Source organism: Rhopalosiphum padi, chromosome 2, assembly GCF_020882245.1.
Source record: "Rhopalosiphum padi isolate XX-2018 chromosome 2, ASM2088224v1, whole genome shotgun sequence".
Lineage (NCBI taxonomy): Eukaryota > Metazoa > Arthropoda > Insecta > Hemiptera > Aphididae > Rhopalosiphum > Rhopalosiphum padi.
Window position 1 is genome coordinate 87,021,332 of NC_083598.1, and position 18,777 is coordinate 87,040,108.

Below are 18,777 nucleotides of genomic sequence, written 5' to 3' on the forward strand. Positions count from 1 at the left end.
TAATGGTACGCTGCTAATGGGCGACGACAACGACGATTCAAAGAAAATTTCGTTTTCAACGGATCACTTTTGATTTTTAGTCGACATCGCGTGGTGCACACTGCACGTTTCGTGACCGGTTAATTAGATACGATTCGGTCGCTTTATTTTCATCCTCGTCGCGCCATAGTCAGTAATTGCGAACAATATCATGTGCTGTATATAAATATATACATACATAAAACGAACGAAAGTCCTTAAAAAAATTTGCCACCGCCGTACTTGGCGACGAATCCGTTTTACTTTTCGCGCGTCCACACGGCTAATTGACCTGAATACCTCGACGAGGGGCTGCTGCAGTAAAAAGGATAATAATAATAAAAACACATCATATATAGATATATATAGGTATATTATAGACCTATAGCTATATGACACGGGTACACACGACTTTCGCGTTATTTATCGACGCGTATATCTCTCGCACTCACTCTCTCTCTACCGTCTGTCTCTCTCTATCTATTTTCAGTCTGCTGTAGTTAGTGTATACCTACCTATGTACTTATGTATGTGTGTGTTAGAGAAAAAAACCGTCGCGATCGGTAGATTTTTAACAATTGCAATTGCGGGGGCTGTATACCTATGCATAATTATCGTATCAATCAAGTAGCCGAAAACGGGTGATACACGGTGCGCTTACTGCACTGACGCGTTGTTGCAGTGAATACGAGGTTACAGACACAACAACTCGCCTCTGGGGAAGTATACCCGGCCCTAGTACGGTGCGTATACTTAGGCCCGCACGCGAATATATATATGCACTGCACCGTGAGAACCGTTCACGGGGGGGAGCTGCGCCGCTTTCGAGGTCACGGCCGTCCTACGCAACGCGTACACACGCGTATATATATATACATATTATAGGTACACACACGCCTAAATAAAAAAAAATACGCACGCGCGACCGTCGACCTCACCTCAGCAGCGTTCAGGGCGTGTGTATGATGCGGTTTTTATATTTATTTTCACATCCAATTTTGGATTGGATTCTAATGGACATATTTTACTATAGATTAAAACGTATAGAGATGTGAACCGCAACCAAGAAGTCTTCACAATCAACGAGATATTTGTGTGCCAAAGTTGTACTGGACTGCACATCGAGTGCATTACTGCAGAAATATCAATGTGCATATATTATACGATACAAGACGAAGGATAACAGCCAGTTGACAGAAATACGCGCATACTGAGAATATATGAAGAGAAATAATACAAATGAGCAATGTAAAATTAAAGCTCACAAAAATTTGTATCACGATAAGAATAGGTAATAGTTTGACCAAAAACAAAAAAAATTGCAAGAAAGTTACAGGTCACGTTTTCTTCTCCTGTAATCGATCACGAGCCTCGTTTGGCCGTCCTCGAAGTAATATACTCCGTTTCGTTTCTGCTTTGGAAACTAATGAGACTCTTTGCTTATAAATAGGTTATTTATATTTATAATAATACGATTATACAATTAAATGGGAAAATAACGAAAAAACCACGCGTGGTGTTTGGAAGTAAAACATTTCTTAGCTTAATATAATTATTTCGATTTAAATGTGTTCCTAATTTTAATTACCAACAATAGTAAATATTAGGTGTATGTAATAAATTTTTTTAAATTAATTCGACCTGCAATATAACCTAATTCGTCTGCTAGCTGTGTAACTCTATAGATAGTACCTATATACCTATGCCATGACCCATATTATATTTTCAAAAAACAAAACACTAGATATTATACGATAAGCTTCTAAACGATCCGTCCAACACTATTTGGTCTTCCTCATCACAACGCCTACACCTTTAGGCCGTAATTTCATTATATCGCACATGGTGTCTACCGGTATAATAGTGGTACTGCAATGCTGTAGATAAATCTATATGGCAATTATATGTTGTTTATTATATACTATTCCCGTCAGCCGTGGGGCGTACACGTATTAATATTACGTCTTAATTGGCAGTTTTGACTGATGCCGTTTTGTGTAAAAAAAAAAAAAGTAATATAAGTAAAAACGTTGCAACAGAGCCCAAGGGTGCGGAAAGACGATCGTTGGCGAAGATGCGGCATCTGCAGGCTGCGGCACATCGCGTGTGACACTCTATAGTGGCATGTTCTATTAAATAATTTTATAAGTTGTTTTCGTGAGTCATCGGACATAAATTGTTACAGGCTAGTCGTTTGGCAATATAGTTTTTAAGCAGATACATTATTATAATATAATATGTATAATAATATATTATACAAGTCCAATCGGCTTATTTTTTTCCGTCCGGCTACGGTGTATATAAAATGTTAAATACTAACGAGGCATAAGTCGCGGTGTTAACAATTGACACGTCAACTCATCGATCGATCGATCTAGTGAACACTGGACACAGGTATCGTCATCATCGCACACAAACAGAAATGTATATTTTGTTGTACAGACAAAACCGCTTCGTGTCCGTGGCTGTGAAATAATAACTGTATATAATAATACAATAATATACTAATAGTTGTCTCAGCATGAGGTCGTCTATCTGTAGCACTGCACGACCGCTGCAACGAAACAGCAAGTCGCCGTGTGAGTCGCGAGTATGTGCAGCGGCGAGGCCGAGATATTTCAATGTCAAATCATTAGGCCGACACAAGCCATCAAGTCGTACGGGTCATTTGTTTTCTGTCATCGTTTTCTTTATTTTCACCCGTTTTTTACCTAACTATATAGTCAATTCACCAAGCAAGGGAAAACAACGACTAACGTTGAATTACCGCTGTACAATTCCACACGCATTAAACTAAATATTTATTTTAAAATTTTCGCAATTGTACCTAATATACATTTATGCATCAGCACAAAAAGGAATAGCTCTTTATAGTTACTATAGGTAATAAAACTAATAACTAATAAATATAAAATATCAAGTTAATTCTGTATAAATATCGTGCACATAAATCGATCTGTAATATAAAACTTATTATTAAAGTCTTATTTCCGTTTTCTACAAATGATTTCATTAAAACACCAGTTGACATATTTTAATCGTTTTACTATCATACTAATCGGGAGCAATTAGTACACTCATATATTTAATATATTATATATATATATGTATGTATGTATATGTTTTTAAAGGATGTGATGTTAAAACCAGTTTTTACAGGCTAGAATTCCGTTTATGGCTGTTATATATTTCTCTATTTATCCAAATCGACGAATAAAAGATGCAAAAGTAATGTATTTATCAATTCATAATAATTCATTAGCAAATTTTTACAATTAATATTTACGTAATGTTGCATAATATCTCATTTTCAATACACCACTTAAAGATAATCAATAAAACACTTCATAAACTTTACTTTTTCTTATTTTTAAGACTGCAATGCATTTTTACCATAAGCCATGAATAAATAAAAGAAACTATTATAACAATAATTATAACTTTCAGTAAGTTTTTATTACATGTATTACAAAGTGATACATAGAATATACCGTAGGATAAGGTAAAGCAATGTTGCTGTACACGATATATTAGAGTTCATAATTTAGACGACGAATGATATTCTAAGGAAAACTGACCGTGCCCATCGCACCAATAATATGTACTTTGCGAATACTCACGCTTGTATCACTACGTTATTCCGCCAATTTTTTCTCGTCCCATTGTGCAATTGCTCGGACGTTATTGTATGGTAATAATATTGGCGATGTAACATAATGTTACTGCTGCTGCTGCTTTTGCTGTACAGTTGGCCGTGACTCCTTGAGCCCAACGAAAATGAAACGATCGTGTCCCGCTCACGGTCATTACCGCACGTTTTGGCGGGTCAATAGTCTATTTGACATGTTCCATTCCATTGTGTCCACCGCATGTGTAATAATATATTATGTCAAAAAACCAGTATACGTGTAGGCCCATTGTAGTTTCAACAAAAATGTATAATAATATACGATATTATATACGCGGTGAATATAGATCGTTGTTACGTATATTATTATTAATGAAGAAATAATATATTATGCGTACAGTAAATCTGAAACCGCAAATGTATTCGTATACATAGCATTTAATATAGTATATAGGCATATGAGATATCATTATAAATGTATAACCGAAATCATCGTCTTAGAGAAATACGTTATTAATTTTTAAAAGTTGGCAACGAACAAATATATGTAAATTTAATGCAAATTACACACGTTGGGTATAGTATCTAAAACGGTTTTTTCAACATGCAAAGTCATGTGTATAAGACATGCCATGACTAATAACAGTAAAAATATAGTGACAGTATGATTTCAAGATACATTTTAGAAGGTCGTTTGTTAGGAATATGAGAACGCAGGCCAAGACAAAACTCTCATGTATCATTTAAACAATTGCTATTACATTCGATTTAATATATTATAGAAGCTAAGAGAGAATAAAAATAATCGCGTTTATTATTTTATCAACCTTTCAATTAATTTAAAATAAAATTATCCAACATATCCAATTGTATTAACTCGTGGTTATAGTATATTATTTAAATTGTTTAGCGCAAACCAATCTTTAAAAAGGGTTCTGTAATAATAATAAATGTATTACCTATAAAATAACTTAAAAAGGGCGCAGTTAAGCATAAATGAGATATTAATAAAGATTAATCATATAATATAAAGCATTACTTAAAACGCGGGTTTAAACTGAAGTTTTTATAGTAGGTATAGGTATAGGTACATCTCACACCCTTCAAGATACTAAGTCTTTGGATTGATGAGTTCTCAGTCGTTCAGATTCTCTCGTCAGTTGATTACTATTTGTAGACACTACTGTTGAACATTTAGAGGTCAGTCATATTACAAATGTATGGATGTAGTTTTGTACAAGGTTCGTTGCTTAGAAGAGGTGTATATTATAAGTAAAAAAAAAAATCTAGAGTATATTAAAAGTATTGTGGTGTGATGCGCGGCGTTGTTTTACCACCATTGGACTATTAAAAAATTGAAACGAAAGGAAAAAAAGAGACGAACATATGAGAGAACAATCGGAGTCTGGAGCTCTTACCGTTAGCGACACACGTACCCCACAATAACGATAATTTCAATAATAAATTAGATGTTTTGTTGACGGCTAGTCCATTGAACCCTTCTCCCCATTGTCCGTCTGTGTCCGCGGCATATAGGCTTATCCACTATTGCATTGTTCTACACACTCACACATATACATATTACACATACACAGATAACACTGAGACTTGGGCACAAGCCCGTCTGAGTCGACACATGCAATAAGATATCCTGTGCACCGGCAATTGCCTGTCATGTTGTTTTAGAATTTCTAGTTCTAATATACGTACAATAATAACATATTAATAAAAATTATATAAATGCAAAATCTTATAACATACCTAATATAATGTTTAAGCGGTCAAGGTTAAATCAGTTTTTATTGATACAAAACGCACACGGCGACGACTGGTTTATTATAAGGTCTATGTAAAATAATATTATAAGACAACAGATATGCACCAAACTTCCCACTTCTCTAATGCAAACGGGCGACACCGCCGGGCTCGATGTGCAGATTATCTAATGTATTATTATTAAAACATTGTTCTATACATATCCTATAAACATATATGATATTATAATACATTAATAATAATGGAGGTACAATGACTTTCCATGTGGGTGAACGGACTGGGTCGATGCAAATTAGACGTGTAATACAATTAATTTAGTCAGCGTCTGGCGGCAGACGCCGCTGTGTGTTATATTTATATACATTAAACCAGCGCAATCAATTATGATATACCACTTTCAATCCCCATTTGATGGTTAAGTATTTAAAATGTATGTGTATATTTTTTTAATCAACCTTTCTTTTATCAAATTTAAAGCACACCAACTTCAATACGCATTACTTAGCGTTTTTCCTTAGATTTTTTTTCGTTATATAATATAATGTTATTAAATGGAGAATGCGTCTGACCGTTATTGGGCTGTGTATTGTCTCATTTTGAACTTCATATTATAACCCAATTTTATGCTAGAATAACATATTGTGTATAGCGCCATCCATAATGATAATGATGTTCGCATTATGATTGATAAAACTTAAATATAAGAACCACGGGTAACATTGTTTCATGTTTGGAAAATAAATACATTGAAATACAAACGGACTATTTATTTAATTATTAATTTTAATTAATACATTTTACTCTTAATGTTGTACATTTTTTTTAAGTAAAAAATACTACTAGTAATTGTAATAGTACACTCACATGAAATAATGGAATATAATATAATGTTGCGGTCAAATACTCACGAATGAAAAAAATAATACAATAAATCAGCTAACTACAACATTTTAAGCAATATCGCATTTTTGAAATGTATTGACCTATTGCCCTTAGGTGTTGAACAACTAAACAAGTTTCATTAAACTATTAGAAATTGTAGGAAAATTTGAGTATCGACCCAAAATAATAAAATTAATCATTTATATGAAAACATTTGATAAATTTGAATTATTGACGAGATAAGTACCTATAATTAATAGTAAGAGTCTTAACATGAGTGTACCAAAACAAATATAATAATAAAGTAATTAAAAAAATGGTCGGTAAAATTACTGGAATAAAAACTGTATAATATATATACAGTAATTGGCGAATAAAATATTTCAAACAATTTTTTTTCTAGTAGGTATATATATTTGTTACATATCACGCACAAACACTGACAATGAATGAGGGGAAAATTTATATCAAGGGATCTCGGTGTGTTAATTGTGTAAGTACCTAGCGTAGGTGGATAATATATAAGTATATATTAAATAGAAGTAATAGAACACGAAAAAATGAAAAAAAAATAAACATAAAAAAAATTATTCAAATAGTCGGTAGCGTATGTATACATATAAAACTTATAATATAATAAGTTTTATATGAACCAAAATAAAATAAAAAAAAATAAAGAACACGAAAACCTGAATTGTTTCAACTTTTAAGGGTTTACAAACACACACCGTTTCCCACGAGATTACATCCATTATATGCGTATAATAAGCGATATTTTAACGTGATTTAAACATACGCTACGACATATATCATAAACACGTCGCTTTATGCAATCCGAGTATATTATTATTATATTATTAAATGTATACATGTATAAAATATATATTGCTGAACGGCTGAACCGTCAGTATTACCGCCTCCGTCGTGAGCTAATGAATAGCGGCCCCGCGACGGGTTTGTCATACATTTCGTACACTACATAAATGAACTGCAGGAAATATAATAGTTGATCAGAATCGGACGGCCTTAGCACGCGATTTATCATCCAACACGACCGTGGTGTGGGCAGAAAGTGTACTATACTAAAAAAAAAAATAAGCAAACGAAATACAGTCGCGAACGACGATGGTGGACCAACTACCGACCGCTCACTTAGTCTACGCGGAGGTGACATAATGTAACGATATTTACCTAGATATGCGAAAACTGCAGACTACTATTACAACGTCAGTGGTGGTTCACGGCGTTGCGATTGTTTATTGGTTGTTTTATTTATATTATATGTATTTATTTTAGTAAGATTCAAGAAGAGAACGAATAATAATATTAATAATGAAAATAAAATATCTCCATTGTATAATTACGACCCGATGTCGCGTACACGGTCGTAAATCGTGTGTATAATAATGTACGTATATATTCGCCTACGAGTAGTATCCGCAAAAACTCTACAGTCGTGATTGAAAAATAAAATAATCGCCATAAAAATCCGCCCTTTTATTATTTAATTTTTTTTTCTTCACTCGTAAACCGAATAAAGGCTGCGGTAATGACCTCGTGGTAAAAATATGAATAAGTATAAAGTCTGCTTGCTATATAGGTACTAAAGGTACCTATAAACAAGAATACCCCAAAGATGGTCGCGTGAACAACGATTAAAAATCCGCAACAACAACCTCCGGTGTTAATTGGAAAGAGGGCGGCGGCCGGTGAATTCCGCCATATAAGGATCATCGGATAGAGACCAAAACATTTTGTAAATACTTATGCAAGAAACTAAATAACATTGTTTGCACACATACTAACTATTCTCAAAGGGTTAGCAAGGTCAATTTAACGAGCGGTTAAAAACGTGCACGGACGTATGTATTACTATGTGTGTGGGCTCAGTCAGACTATAATACTACTACAAACCAGAAAAAAAAATTATGGTATCAATGGTGCAGTAGAATTACGTTTAATAGACTACGATCGTAGGAAAACAGTATACATACAGATAATAATACTAGATTTAAGATAGGTGGGGAGATAGGAACAAGAGAAATACACTCTAAATAAATCCAATTGGGAATAATTGGACAAGACTTAGATGACGTGCTGTGAATATTGTGATAATAACAGAACGATAGTTGAACCCGTGACTTTGTAGTTTGGATATATATATTTTTTAATGACTTTAGATGCCGATGACATAATTTTGACAATTCATTTTATGATGTTCGATTAAAATTGTTATGATATACGAGTACATACACAATAATATATGTGTAATACATATAATATACCAACATAATTTATACAGCATTACAGCATCACTATCTGCAGTATCCAAAAAATGTTCGTAAAAGTTTCAAAAAACAATCTCTCACAATCTACACTCATAGTGTACAAAATATTAGTTTACCAATCATTAAATAATAAAAAACAAATACAATGATTTCATAAATTTAATTAATTTTGACCTTAATTCAATATACGAAATTAAAATATGATCAATGTATTCAATAAGAACAAATCAAAGTTAATAATATAATATAGTTATATATTATTATAAAACAATAATTACGGAAGCAATCAAATTATAGCTAGCTAATTTCGTAAAGATAAACTATTATCTTTTACATTATTATAATATTATATTATCATTTAAAAATAAATAATACTTTTTAATCAAGTAATGAACTCAATGTTGCTCCAATAAAAATTAAAGAGGTTGAAAAAGCTGTACAGATTTACCTAATTAATATTAAATTAATATATTAAAACTCATAATTGAAATTAAACTAAAGTTAATTTATTTTTACTTTATTACCTATCTCTTCTGTATTCTTAATATTTTATTAGTTATTACATAAATATTGAAAACAAGTGTTTTATATCATAAGTATAAAACACGCTACGATCAAGTACAATGGTATTCGAAAGAAATAAAGTTTCACATAATAAAAATAATAAATTCAAAGATTGAATGCACTTCAAGGATATATTTAATTTAGATTATATTATTTTAAAATTTCACACGTGAAAACGATTACTATACAGATAATAGACAGAATTCAGTTGAACTTCAGTAGAAGCTTCTCCCTTGTGTAAATATATTCCCATCGACCAATAAACATTTAAACAGTATTCAAATTCAATCCATTCTATTTACACATGCGTCTTCTTTATACATTTTATGGATAAGTATGTATTTTGTGTTTAAATAAACAGTAATATATTTCGCCCCCGTCAAGTTTCAAAAAAATAATTTGTGTGATAATATTTTGAATATTTTAAATTTTGTATATTAACCTTTTTTTAAGAGATTATAATATACTTTTTTTTATTATCTCAAATGAGATATTTAATAAGTACATCAATGACCAATGTAATATATACCTATTAAATGAAATTTCATAGGATTTTATAATAATTATGTATAATAAATGCTAACTAAATTAAATTCTTAAAAAACTTCATTTTTTTCCTATTGTTAATTCCCATATTTTTCATGAATTACTTAATGTTAATCACTCGTTATATTTCGAGCCACGAAAAACGACTGATATAATATTCAAGTGGCGTGTGTGGAAGAGTTACATCCTCAAACCGTCTGTCTGGTTTCCTGTGGAGGTCAGTGTAAACATTTTGACGATATCAGTTTTAATAAAAATATCTATAAACGTCTATTTAAATATTCTTCATATCTATAAATTATTATGAAATAAAACAGCACCAACAGCCGGACACAACAAACAAGTAGTTCGAACCAATTATCACGAAACAATACGTGTGTCTACCCACACGTTGATGGGGGCAAAAATCCTATTAATTTATTATATACGCAGGTATTTCATAAAAGATTTAATTTTTTTTCTTTCTGGCAACAAAATAAACCAGTTCTGGTTACGAAGCTACTTAGTTTTTTAATCAGATTGCTGTTAGAAAAGTATTTGAACTATAACATACATTTTTAAAACGATTTTTGATTGTCATATTCTAGTTATGAACATACTAAATTCTGTTGTAAATTCAGTATACATTGTATCTTAGAAAACTTCTAAAAAATATTTGGTCTTAAGAATATAAATAAATATTTCTATCAATACTATTTAATTTGAATATTTGTAATTAAACTACACACAAAACTTGCTTTGAATCTATGTGGAGTAACTAAATATTTTAATGCGCTTAAAAGGAAATTCTGACTAAAATATATTATTAGTTAAGATAACTAGGTCCCGTATGTTTTTATTTTATAACACTTATTATATCATATACGGATTATAATTTCGGTTTATGTGATAGAATATAATAATATACGTCAATTATCATAAAAAAAACATTATATAGTTTACTTTTATCACCAATGTTAGGACACACCATATGTTACTCGTATACATTTATTAGTTAGGCAATAATAATAATAAAGATAAAACTAAAGCATGGTAAATAAGTATAGTAATATAATAATGGTAAATTATTGTGTAACAAATTGTATTTTGTTAATTTTTAACAAACTCTATAGTTTAGTTTTAGTTTAACTGTTTAAGTATTATTATTGATTTAATATAGGCACATGGTTCATATGATATGAAGTTACATTTTTTTATAGTTGTATAGTTGATAATTATTATTTATTTTAAACTAAATTAATATAATTATTTTAAAGAAAGTTTGGTACTTTTATTAATAATGATATTATTTAAGGAATAGAATATAAAATAATATTTTTAATTAAATTTGTATTTTATTATAAATTAAATGTATTATTAATATTATATTTTTTCTCTGCACAAATATATATAATATGAAAATACCTATACCTAAGTTTAATTTTAAACACTTAGTGTTAATGTGCATTTATTACTGTGATAAATTTAAACAATCTCAGTTATACATATATTGTTTACAATTTTGGAAAAATATTAAAAAATTGTTGAATAGATATTTCAATACCAATTTTTGATTATATTTAATAAGCTTTGCACCTATTTAATAATTATAGTTTAATACGTTATATCAAAAATATAAGGAAAATTAAAAGTTTTAATTTATAACATATCATATTATTTTTATATCTGTGAAATTAATAAAGTATGTTGCTTAAAAATACGCCACCGTTTGCAGCTGTTTTTTATTCACCTCTTACAACTGCACTAACATCTGTCCTCAGCTGGAAAACACCTCCTCTCTTAGTCCATTATTATAAACTATGAGATCTGTTCACTGTTCACACCCTTTTATATGCATAGTAGTAACAAATGAATACTAATGAACTAATAAAAGCTAGGACAGGTGTCTCTAGTGTAGAATTTATAATTTAAGTGATACTGTCCTTAAAACAAAGTCACGGAAAAAAAATATCAAAATATAATATAATGTACTATAGATATATTTGATATAATTTATAAAATTAAAATAATAAATTCGTAAAATATAGACAAACTTAAATTTATCCGATAAATATAATTTATACAATACATACGTAACTGTGTACTATATACTTTGTATTTATAATTTATATAGATGCATAAAAAAGGAGATGAGGTGAGGAAGAGGGTTTACTTGTCATCTACAAAGATTGATGACAGAGCAAAACGAATGGCGATCGGCAGTCACTTATACAATATAATATATTAATAACATTTTTGACAAATGGTTTTCACCGTACAATTTTGACATCAAATAAATTGAACTATTATATATTATTACTTTGACATTCTTTAAGTAAACAAACACTAATTAAGTATGTAGGTACATAATATATGATTTTCTTAGTCATTTATTGTACATGGAAGTTCAAATACAAAATTACTTATTTTAAATCATTCGAGATATATTTTATCGAAAATAAAATATTAATATTAATATACTATGTTATGATATATTCCTGTATTATTATTGCATATTTAATTTATATCGTGATAATAGTTATGGCAACTTAATAAGTTACCTAAACAATAAATTTGATAAATTCTAAAGTTTTATAAAAGAAGGAAACAATAAATAATACATAAATACAATTAAACAAATATGAAGGTACCTAATTTTTTATACAGCTAATGAAATTTATTAATTATTAGCCTCATTTTATTTATAAATAGTTATAAGGGTTTTTCTTTTAACTTTAATAAATAAAGTAAGTACTTATTAGCAGTATGTAGAGTTATGCCTTATGTAGGTACCTACTTATGCCTAATAAAATTTATTGATAAATTTTTTTATAACATTTCTAAAAAAAAAAAATAATTTATACAGTCAAAACTATTGAATTTATATGCACGATTAAAATAATAATTATCTATGTATTAAAATTTCAAGTACGTATTAAAGATATCGAAAATATAAATTTTTTTCTAATCAAATAATTATTATTATTATTATTGAACTGATTTTGTGTATTAATAAAACTTAATAGCTCCTATAGAATTTACGTTAATTTATTTAAAATATGGTTTTAGTGATTCGAATCAGCGTATGAATCAGTCGATATGAAACTAACGGAAGTAATATCGAAAAATGATGATTCATTCACGCCTATTTTAAATATATCTATACTAATTATATATAATAATACAAAACACTGCGAAAAAAAAACAAAAAGTTAGTTATAAGGTAGGAACAAAAAATATCTATATTGGCTAATTAACTATACTCAAAAAGTCATAATTCAGTAAATACCCCTATACATTTTTTAAATATCAACATACTTTATTTTATTTTAAATCTTGGGCAAAGTTGAACTTCAGTCGGTAGATGAGACTAATCCAATACATGATTAGGATGAAAAGGTACACTATATCGGTGGTCAGATAACACGTTGTAGTGCACACCGCACATGTATCACGCGCACACACTACACACGTCTGTATAATATATCTCAAGACGGTACCTATATAATTGGAATGTGATAAAAATAAAAAACAAATGATACAGTATATATTCCGTAATAATAATAATAACCTTGTCGAACGACGACGACGTTTGATTACGAAACGAATGCGCTCGTCTCTGACATAAAGCCGTTCGGCCAATGCATATATATATATATTATACGTGTGTGTATATAAAAAAAAACATGCAGTTAGAAAAACGAACTCGGGAAATCATGCATGATGCATATAGGTATACCTACATAAAAAACTAGTATCTACTGTAATATATATATATATACTATATATATAATTTATATAATGTGTATTAATATCATTATTATGATGTATTGTATATATACTCACATAATATCATCAAACATGTGCACAAGACGTCCGTACATCGGTAAAATACACGAAAAGACAAGTAGCCAGTCAACACGCAAAATTATTTTTATCAAACAGATTTTAAAGAAGAAATAATAACGCACCAGGCACACAAATACACATACACATCAACAAACACACGCACACTAATAATAAACGACGTAAAAAGACGCGCGGAACGATGGCGGCGGCGACAACGAACAACAGTAACGCGCGGCGGTCAACGAAAGACTGCTGTGGCAGTGAAGCGACTACGATGAAGGCGGGAGGGCGGCGGCGTGACGGTTACGGACCGCGGTAACTGTGCGGTACATCGACCACGGTACTCCGACGACGTCCTGCTCCGGACCGAATATCCCCACCAAAACCCCCGGCGCCTACAGCATGACAGTGGCGTATTTGAGACTTCATACTTTGAATGATGGGGAGAAGGGTAAAAATTCCTATAAATTTTCCACAAAAAATATTCAAAATCACGATATAATAATAAAGGAATAGCGATAAAGTGTAAATAAATTTTGTGTTCTATAACATATTAGTATAACAGAAAAAATTTTTAAAATCAAAATATGTAATTCATTTATAATATAAACTATTGATCGATGGACCATTAATATTACTCAGCTTCTATAATGAATATAAGTATAATACAATGCAACAAAATTATGACTATTGTCTATTATAATGATTCATAAAAATATATGCCTAATCAAAATATCCCTCTACAACCACTAGTCACCGATGATGATTGCGCCACAATACCGTCTGTCCAACACTCGAAAACCCTACTAGGCATATGGTGAGAAGCAAATGGTAAAAAACAACACCCGGGGTTAATGTATTCGTATTAATTATTTTATCAAAATTATAAACTTTACCTTTTTGTAAAATATTTAAATATATAAGTGAATAATTTTTTTAAATAAATAAACAAAAACAGTTCAAAATACTAAAAACTTAGGTTATATTTTAAAGAATAAACACAACAACGAAGTAATTTATATAACTCACATAACTACATAAGCGAAATCATACTATGTATACTTATAATAAGAGATTGGTGATTTCATTTTTTTACCTAACTCATAAAAAACATAATATACATATTAAATGTATACTAAAAGTAATATTACGTTTAGATAATCAATACATTGGTTTGAAAATATATCATCATCCTCAAATTGTAGTCACATTAAATGCAAATTTAATTATTTTATTAAGCATAAATAATTCTTCTAATTAAATATAATATGAGTTTAAAATTTATACGGATACTAATTTTAATAAATTTAACATAAAATTTAAATATTATTGTATAATAAAATATATTATTATATAATATATAAAGATTTTACATTTTTTTTTGATTTTTTTGTTTGTCACTAAATTAAAAATAATAATTTATTATAAAAGTAAATAGGTGAATAAGTTAAGCTATTCGTAAGTTATATAAATCTAATACATTTAAATTGAATTGTGTATTAATCTTAGTTGATCTATAATAGGTAATTTATGCAACAATAAAGTAATTGGTATGTACATAATATAGGCAAATGATAGAGTAGATTACTTGATTCTAATAAATCACGCCCTTGCATCAAATACTTGAATATTAGGCTATTTGTTTACCTAATTTTAGTCAATCAAAAATTGTGTAATATCTCTTGCATATATATGAATAATATATAATATATCCTTGTTAGACAAGTACTAGTACACATTTGGCTCATGTTCAAAAGTTCCATCACTGCACGCTCTTGTCTCTTGTATTAGACGAAACACGTGTGGAATGCAATTATTATAGTCGTATAGTCAAGAATACAATTTCTCTAACAATTTTTCTTGCCAAAAACTCCTCTATAAAAGGTATAGAACTTTTGTGTTTAAATACATATACTGCCTGTAGGGTTTACAAGTAAGTTTCATGGATCATTGTCTTCAAATCAAGTACCTATTTTAAAATTCATATATAGACATTTGTTAAAGCCTGCGTGTTAAACTATTTTATAATAAGGATTATTTATAATAGACCGCCACGAATAAGCACTTATAAAATAGATAGTATATAGGTCATTATTATAAGCTAATATGATGTATAAGAAACTATCCTATTTAACTATTTGAAAATTAAAGATTATACTCGTATTTCATTTCGATATAGACGGTATAATAGGTGGATATGCGTGATCCGTATTGAAATGTATCAGGAAATATAATATTTATACTCCAATACCATAAAACGTTTATACACTTATTCATTATTTGATGCTTATTCATTTAAATATTATAATTCATAGTATAAACCTTAATTATTACAATATGTACATTGTGTATATTGTATAGTAATGTACCTATAGTATATGCTTTAATAAGTACATTGTTTTTGAAAATAATTTACAATTTATTAAATGAACATAAATATACAATAATTATTAATTATATATATATATCATATATGTATATAATAATACAATTTAAATAATATATAATATAATAATACAGAAAAATTCACATATACTCTAGTACAATTTTTTTATTTATGTACTTGCATTCACATTTTAATAAATAAAAAATAAATTATTTGAACACGCAACATTGTAGTATCAAGCCAAAATAGTTCATATTTCAATAAATTGAAGGCACGAACAACATCCAAATTTATACGTAGGATTCAAACACTTGAACTTCCAATATAATAGCGTGCTTGAATACCATTATGTGATGTATATATTTGGCGTAGTAATATAATGAAATATATCTACATATTAAGCTAAAATTATAACTGAGAGAAATTTTAAGTTGCGAACATACTTTTATAAGACAAATGATAGAACTAACTACTAAGTAATAACTTGTATATTATTATGTTTATGCATTATGCAGTGATTTACGGTGTCTAGCGCGGAACGACCTAATTGTGACATAAACTCCTTGAACTTTTTTTAGTGTTATTACAATAATTGTCTTTCCATTTAATAAATAATATTCATATTCGTCCAGAAAAGGTTCTCAACCCCTAAGACTTATCATATTTTGTGTTAAGTGTTTTATAAAGCGCATTATATTATAAGATGTCAAGTTGGTTTAAACAATTAATAGATAATGGGAAGTCAAATATACATATACAATATACATAACTGTGATGATAAAGATGACCCACCTAATTGTAAGTTTTGAATAAATATCTAATGCACTTATAAAATACTGGTATTTTACGCAGTTTTACTTAAATCTTGAGTTTTAACTACCACGGTTAAATTATATTATAATATAATAGGCTGTATTAATTATTATAAAGTGATACTAAACATTCACACATTGTACTATTGTAAAGTGCATTCTTATTTGACCTCATTCACATAATTCTGATAATGTAGATACTTAAAAAATATCTTAAGTGATTAAAGATTATCATAGATTTAGAGATGTTATAAAATGTATTTATCGTAATAATTATAGTATATAACAATAGTATTGAAGTTTATAGATGAACACAGATTTTTGATCTGATTAATAATTTAAATCAAAAAACTGTACTAAAAAATGGAAAAGAAGTATAAATATAAAAATATACTTGAACAATACGATTTAAATTTCAGAATAAAAGTTTCATCCCGAGTTAGAGAACAAAAATTAATATAAAAGTATATTTAGTTATATTACGTTTTTTATAAATAAAATACTGGTGTAATTCATCGTAGTAAAATCCATAGTAATACCTATAACTATATACATCCTGCGGTAGACTGTAAAGTGTAAAGTGAACTAAAACGCCGACTCTATAATTATGATAGCGGCATCTTAGGTAATAATTAAGCTTTCGGTCAACTCCCTAACCAGTCACCAACAGTAGACAGGAAATATCAACAATAATAATAGTAATAATATATTTTAATAACAACATATAATGTAGTCATATAGAGTAGTAGTATTATATAATGCAGGTTTATTAGTGTATTAGTAAAAGAATAGGCCGAGGTTATATGAATATAATATTGCGAGCAGAACAGAGTAATATATAAAATAAATAAACAAACATAATATTATAAAAAAAGATTTAAAGAAAATTATAATATGTAATTTTTATGAAATATGTATCATTATTACATAATACATTGAAGTAGCTATGTACAAAATGTAATATACATAAATATTGGACTTGATTAATAAATTGAATCTATGTGTAATTAACAAATCTATATTACAACAGCCACAATTCAATTCAATCATTAATATTAAATTAAGAAAATTAAAACTATAATTTAAAATAATATTAATTCAAATTTTTATTATACCTATTCCTGAAATTTTAATTTAATCCTGTAACATAATATTATACGTAAAAAATCTACACATCTAATAGACCTACATTTATTTTGAATACAAAAATTTACCTAAAGCATTACTATACACAGAGGAAGAGAATGTTGATTTTTGAACTTAAATTCACATATGATATTCAATATATAATTTAAAACATAATAACTAATAAGATATGATTTGATAAATATTGTTCGGTGTTTAGATGAAATGTATGCTCTAAACATTAAAAACAATCGTTTGTGGTATCAGATAAAAACAAAATATAAATTTCATTTTTCATAATATATTTATTTCAATAGCTTTCATTCGTTAACAATAATACACGATCAATAACCATTAAATTTAACAACATATTCTTTCGTACATATTTTTTTTTATCATAGTATCAAAGAAAAAAAAAATTCACGTAATATAATAAATAAAAACGTTTCCTGAATTCTCATAGTTTTATACTATTAAACATTTTTTCAATAGCTATAGAAAATAAAAAAACTTTATACAACTTTAAAAAGTAATAATTTAATAAAAGAACAGTTTTTGTACATAAAATAACATTAAAATAAATAACAATTAACCATTATGCATTTTTAGAAGGTCAACTTAAAGATCTAAATAAAAAATAAATTTAATTAAAAAATAAATTGAATTAGGTACGGATCATATTTTGTGTAAAATATTTTTTTATATCAAACACTTTATGCGACACTATTTCAAAACATACTATTTTAAACGTATATTAACTTTTCTACAGTAAAACTTTTATTAAATTAAAAAAAAAACATTAGAGAATCAAGTATTTATTATATTATTATTTATAGCTTACGAAAACTGTGATTTATCCTATTATAGATTAGATTATTAGAGAAACACTATTATATCAACTTCATTTTTAATAAAATACAATAT

At 28.4% G+C, this 18,777-nt stretch overlaps 1 protein-coding gene across 4 annotated transcripts in view; it reads right to left on the minus strand.

Annotated features, from left to right (window-relative positions):
- The window catches only part of LOC132923374 (puratrophin-1-like), a 162,607-nt gene that overhangs the window by 95,426 nt on the left and 48,404 nt on the right, over nt 1-18,777 (minus strand). Inside the window, exon 1 of one of the 4 annotated variants that reach the window (XM_060987343.1) lies at nt 13,528-13,785. The exons of the other annotated variants lie outside the window; for them this stretch is intronic. The gene's annotated coding sequence lies outside the window, so the exon portion shown is untranslated. Of the gene's footprint in view, nt 1-13,527; nt 13,786-18,777 lie in introns of those variants that run through there. 4 annotated transcript variants of the gene reach the window in all.